The following is a 7,133-nucleotide window of genomic DNA, read 5'->3' as shown; positions in this document are numbered from 1 at the left end:
AGTTTATAATTAAAAACCCAAATCTGAAAACGAGGGTAGAGGAAGAAACCTTTGTTTAGTTTATTATTCCATCAATATAGAAAAAAAAAAAAAAAATTCAAAAACTAGAAGAACCCTCAGAGATAAACTTGAGAAATCCAGCAAAATAGAGAGCTGTATCAAAAATAGGTTAGAGGGATTTTAATGAGATTTCAACTTAACTCCAATGCCATTGAAGAATTCAAGACATCTCCTTGGATTAGGGATCGAAATTTCCCTTGATTGAGAAATATATTAACCTGTGGGATAGTTATAGTGGCCAGTGCGTATCCTATCGTTTCATTTTCTATTGATAGGAGGAGGGGCTGCTCCATTCTTCTATTGGTTTAGTGCGAAGGTCTGCCATATCGACTATCGAGAGACCTAAACGAGACAGAGATGAGACAAGAGAGAGAGAGAGAGATGAGACGAGACTGGGAAGAGGGAGGGAAAGTTTTTTTTAAATTGACTCTTCGTTGCTCCACAATCTCTAACGATCATTTTACTTAAAAGGGCCTTCTTTCTAATCTGTCCCTAACTTTTAGGGCCTCATTTATTACAACCTTTTATTTTTATTCAGTCCATTTCTCACGATTGAATGTAACCGTTGAAACTCATTATTTTCATCTCAAAAAAGTAGGTCTTTCAGAGCCTCCATTCAGTCACAAAGGATTTAACAAGCAAGAAGAAATCATTTTCAACGATTTTTTTCTTCTTTTTTTTAATGAAAATCCATCAAGAATGATTCTTTTCGTTTGAAATCATCTAAACAAGCCATTTCGTTTGTAAAAAAATGTGTTTTATTCTTTTTCAAATTTAAAATTTATGAATTATTCATAATAGTTCAATAATCCGGATTAATACTTTCATTGAAAAAATAAAAAATTCGTGAATTTTTCAAGAATTAAACTGGAGATTGTTTTTTGATGAGTAAGATAAGTTAATCAAAGAGAAAGGGTGTGATGTATCATGAGGTGTTGACACATGACAAATTTTTTATATTAAAAACCAAATGATGAACTTATCAAGATATGCCCCATTTGCCATTAAGGATGATAACAACCAAATTCGGGTCAAATTGCACTTTGACCTTTTTTGCATCCTCTCTTTGATGGCTAGAGCCCTTTTTCTATGCTCTGCAACTCATGAAAAATAAATAGATTTTTGAAACATCACACCCAGCTATAGTTGCCAATATCACGCCATCATGATCTTTCATTATTGCACCATAACCTCCCCTGCTTTGACTTAGGGCCCCATTTGTGTTGATAACCAATGTTCCATTTCCAAACTTAGGCCAAGAACGGATGACTCCTGTGTTGAGAGTGAAAGTAGGTTGAAGCTCCCACGCATGCATGAATGCCCTTGTAATGCCATGAAATTTAGTGCATATATCGAGAAATTAAGTCAACTATATTGACCTATTTTTCTAATAGAAAATAAATAAATTATTAAAATAATAATAATAAGAATAATAATAAATCATAAAATTATCTATTTAAAATAATAATTTCTAAAAGGAGAATTTACTAAATAAAATATATAATTCGGAAAACCTTATCATGATTATTATTGAAGAATTAGAATATTTAGTCGAAGTAGACAAAATTCAAAATTTTATAGGAATCTCTTTTAGTCAAACGAACGTTACCATTGAATTCAAAAGCATCGAAAAACATAGTTTAAACTGTTAGCATATTTAAATCCGAATTTTATATGATAAGTTATGAAAATATTAATTTTATTAAGAAAACTTAGTGCGTAAGAAATATTTTGATCAATAGAAAAAATTGGTGAGGAATTTCAAAAATTTGAGATACACAACTTGAATTGGTCTAATGTAACAGACATAATGAAGAAAAAAAATATATGAAAAAAATAATAATATTTAATTATTTTTATATTATTAAAATAAATTATTTTATTAAAAGTAGGTTTAATTATAATTATTTATATAAAAAGATTAGATTTGAAATTATGAAACTATTAAAGGGTTAGAATATAATTAAAATAAAAATAAATATTATTATATTATATTATATTATATTATATATTATATTATATTATATTATATTATATATTATTATAATATACTTATTAGGTGTTAGAATTTTTATACAACACCTATATCAATTATATATTATAATATAAATATTTATATTATTATAAAAGTAAAGAATTCAATGTTCATTTTGAGCCGAGACATTGAAATTGAAACAGCGATTGATTGAGTTTGAAATTAGGTTCACGTATGTTGTATTCAATCAAGATTTAAATGCATTTAGGATAGGAATTAAGATCCGGCACTAAAGAAGAAAATTTCCACGACTTCGAGATCTACCTAATCACCGGATTATTTGGTCGAATCGTCGAGAGGATTAGTTTAAAAAATCAGTCATCTCGAAGTCCGATTTGCCTCGATTTTCACGCTGATGGTCTCGATTTCTGTACACGCACTTTAATCTTATCGTAAAGAGATTGTAAGGAACTCTCAATTTCTATTAGTAACTATACATTGTGAAAATTGCATTTAGAATTTTATCGAAAATTTGTTATATGTTCTAAAAGTGTAGAATTATTTACTGTATTTCAAATTCACGCCAGAACTTGTATATTTAACGTGTTTAATTGAATTTTATAATAAATTATACGTGGGTAGTACATTTCATTAGGTTATTTCTGCCAATTGGGTATGCACTGCTTGAACCCCATTTTGATACAAGTTTTGTAATTTTTTAGTTTAATTGATAAAAATAAATTTCAAGGTTTGAGAAATGTTTTAATAAACAATGAACTTATATTGAGTTGATGAATGCCAAAAAATGAATATCGTATTCAAAAAATTGAAAACTGCAAAAATCGAAAAAAGGGAAAAAATGGATGAAACGGTAAAATGTAAGAATCACACCTGAGGGGTGATGTATGCATTTTACATTATAATGATGTATGCAGGTTGGTGAACGGATATCTAGGAATACTGATTGGGTTGCATGTTTATTTAAATTTTATATGCACAGAGACTCCGAGTTTTGTTATTTCTTTTAGGCTGTGTGGCCACAGGTGCATGGTAGGAAACTGGATATCTATTCTCAACTATGTAATGTTAATTTCTTATTCGTTTTCAAAGAAAATTTTTTATTTGTTTTGAAAGAAAATAAAAGATAGGTATATGTTGCTATTTTGTGAACTGTTAAAGAATTTGTGAATGTCTAAAGGGATAGTCTATCATCATCTGGAGTGATATACTATCCTGGGATGTATGATAGGGACAACCAAACTCATACGTGGTATGAGATGCGTATGAGAGTGGAGTCACAATTGGAATCCAGGTTTATTCCTCTCTGTCTTTACCAGTAAACTTGTAATGTAAAGGTGGTCGTATATGAATGGATTGCATATTTGGGAATCACATGCACGCTTGATAGGCATAGACGAAGATTATTAGTTAGTGATCACTAACAATCTATAGTAGCGAACGTTTTGATACATCGAAAAGAGACCCATTGCTTAAAGTCACGTCAAATAGTCAGCCTGAGCTGGATAAATGGTCAAACAAGTATGGTAAGTGCAGCGACCGGCCACAAAATCAGGAATTAAAAGCCAACAGAGTATTGTAACATCATGTCCCAACTGAGAGCGATCCAATCGTAAATCCCAACTCTCTAATTCCACACTCCATCATTGTGTATTATGTATATGTTGTCTTATTTTGATATATAAAATGAAATGCATGTTTAATGTTTCAATTTGATCAATTAGATTTGTATAAAACGAAAATGTTATAGTGAGTATTGTTGATTGATGTAATGTGGGTTTTAAAATATTTAGTTGCTCATCCCTAACTATTGTACCAATTAATCATAGTTTCTTCTGTAAAACTTTGTATATGTTAAAATGATTTAGTATGTTTATTCATTCATGTTAGGAGAAGTTATTGGCAGAAATTGTTTGTTTTCCTATTGGGTAACCATTGTTACTCACCCTTTCCTTTTCCATTTTTTATTTTTAGATTCAGAGCTTGGTGAGACAGGTGTAGAACACGAGTAAGGATTATCTGGTAGGTCAAATAAACAACTAGAGTCCTATTCATGGTAAGCACTGGGCTATACCTAGCAGGGTCAGGTTGTTCAGGTAGTAAAATAGATTTTGGTTTTGAGCGTTAGGAATTTTGTTAGAGTGAAGAGTTTTGTAAAATCCTGTATATAAATTTTTTCTTCTGTACTCTGATTTATCATACGTTATTAAATATATATAGGCTTCCGCTAGTATTCTATTTTGGATGTATATATGTAAGATATAGTGTATGTCGTTTAACAGGTATAGGTATTTACGCCTTGAAATGCTAACATAAACAGAGTAAACCATACCGAAATTTCGATGCGCCATCTAGTACCTCAAGATTTGACATGGGGATTTGTGTTAGTGTTTGGCGGGGCACCACAGTCCTGATGAAATCAATGTCTTTGTAGACACCCAAATTTTACACTTGCCTGATTAATCAATTCATCAACCCGATCGCGACGATTTCCAATTATGGATGATTATTCCAATGCTTTATTTGTTACTAGATATGTTTCAGAAATTCGGATGAGGTATCTCAAACTAATAAAACTGTAGAAACCATGCTAAACTAGAAAAATATAAATCCAAAAACATAAAAATCATCATTTCACAAACAAAAAGAAGCTTTACGATAAAAATCACTAAAAAATGACCAAATTATCAAAATACCCATAACATCAAAACAACCTTAGAGCCCCCCTTATGCTTAGGAAAACCCATTCGGATACATAAAACAATAAAATTAAATTAAATAAACCATTTCGTCAATTTTCACCAAATTATATAAAATTACGAAAATGCCCCTCATAAGGGTTGACAATCATTTCACGCCAAAAAATTTCATAAGTGACATAAACCAATAATCCCATTGAATTTCTTACGAAAAATCGATTCTAAAATATCCCAGAACATCGAAAATCGACTTGAAACGTAAAAGTTCTTTTCGGGGATAAAACGATAATTTTTCAATTAAATTTTTTTTAATTTCGAAATTAATAAATAAAGTATTAATTAACGTAAAATAAAACCTTAATAAAATTAATTTAAAAATCTAAACCAAGTCAATCTCATAAGACTCAAGTCAAAACCCTAATATAAAGAAACCAAGTCAATCTTATAAGACTTAAGTCAAAACCCTAATTAAAACCCTAATCTAAAGAAGCCAAGTCAATCTCATAAGACTTAAGTCAAAACTCTAATTAAAACCCTAAATCTAAATGAACCAAGTCAATCTCATAAGACTTAAGTCAAAATCCTAATCTAAAAAGACCAAGTCAATCTCATAAAACAAAAATCAAAACCCTAATTAAAACCTTAAAAGAAACCTAATCAAACACTAACTTTACCCAAAAAACTCTATAAATAGAGAGCCTCCACAACATAATTTCGGAGGTCAAAGAAAACCCTAGAAAAAATAGGTCAAAAAGTCACCTTATCCTTCCAAAAACCCTGATTTTGAAGTCCTAATCTCTTACCTTTCATCCAAACCTTAACTTTTATCAAAAAGACTCTAAAAAACTCTCCAAAAACCACCTAGAAACCCATCACAAAACTAGAAAAAACTCATATTTTAGGAGTAGATACTTCATTTTGAAGATCCGAAGTAGATCCGGTGATAGAACAAAGAGAGGAGAATTTATACGAGAAGTTGTTCTATCATATATGAGGGAACAAGTCGTTGCGATCGTCACATGTATAATTTATTTGTCTTTTTTATTTATTTTAGGTCTTTAGCAATGTAATATTCTTGGAAATTAGTAGAGACCGACATTTGCCGGGTAGGGTTGGTGCCTAACACCTTCCAATCCCGTAACGTGATCCCCGAACTCGGTATTTTTCGTAGTAGATTATTTGTTTTTATCCGTTTCGAGTCGATGTTCAGTTCCTAGACCGTAATAATTAGGTAGCGACTCCCAAACCTCAAAAGCCAAAAGCGGATCTGCACATCCTGCGGATCGAGGGCGCTTTTAGTCTTCTACACCATCTAATTGATTTTCAAATACTTTAGTGGTTCTGCCATTCGCAGTGAGATGAAATGAGGGCTTTTAACACCTTCATCAACCTCCATGAGCCTTAAAAGGAACCTCCATTGTCTAAAATTTTAGAGAGAGATGGAGAAAAAGTTATTAAAATGTGGGATTGGATTAGGTAAGGAAAAAAGGAATAAATCAAAGCAATGAAACACAATTATAGTTTTTATATACACGAAGCCAATGCCTTTGTCCTAAATGAGTCAGAAGTTTAGGAGATCGCCCTCACAAAAAATCAGCACAATCCGAACTTTTAAGCCATATACTTATTCTCCATCATTCACTTATGTTTTTAAAAGGGACCGACTAGTTGCACACCAACCTTGAAAAATAACATTTTTTATAACCTCCATTTTAATCTATTAATTGCACTACATTATCGATAATGTTAAGATTTAGGATTATTCACATTCTCGTGACTTCGTCTTCTCTTCTTGTGTAATATTGTAAACATGCTTATTGTATTATCAAGAGTTTCTTACAAAATATATTGAACCAACAATAATTTATTTAAGAATGATTGAAAAAGAGCAAACAAACAAAATCAACAAGCAAAGGTGTGCAATATTTTATTTATTTATTCTGAGTGCAATCATCCAAACAGAGTGCAAAGGGAAATTTTTAAGTGATAGAATGCAATTAATAGGGGGGGGGGGCAACTAGTTGATCCTTTTTCTTTAAAAAAGAAAATTTAAGTGGGGTGTTATAATATTACACAAGTCAAGGAGTTCTTTGGAAGAAGAACGAAGACATCGAGGAAGTTCTCTCGAGAGATACAATAGAGAAAGAAGGAGAAGTAGGAGCTTATATCCTCGGCACTGAAGGGCAGAAAAGAGTAGAAGTGATGGGGACAAGAGTAGAGATAAGGGTATTAAGGAGAGAAATGGTGGAGTCAACTATTTTAGACTCATCAAGGGGTATGCAGAGATGGTTAGTATCTCAATTCCAATCTGGTTGCCTTTTTTTATGGAATTGATTTGTTTTTCTGCAATTGTTATAGTTTATAATAAAAAAGAGGGCTTC

The sequence above is a fragment of the Akebia trifoliata genome, chromosome 2, assembly GCF_017979445.1.
Source record: "Akebia trifoliata isolate Shusen 1 chromosome 2, ASM1797944v1, whole genome shotgun sequence".
In the NCBI taxonomy this organism is placed as follows: domain Eukaryota; kingdom Viridiplantae; phylum Streptophyta; class Magnoliopsida; order Ranunculales; family Lardizabalaceae; genus Akebia; species Akebia trifoliata.
This window is presented reverse-complemented; position numbering follows the sequence as displayed.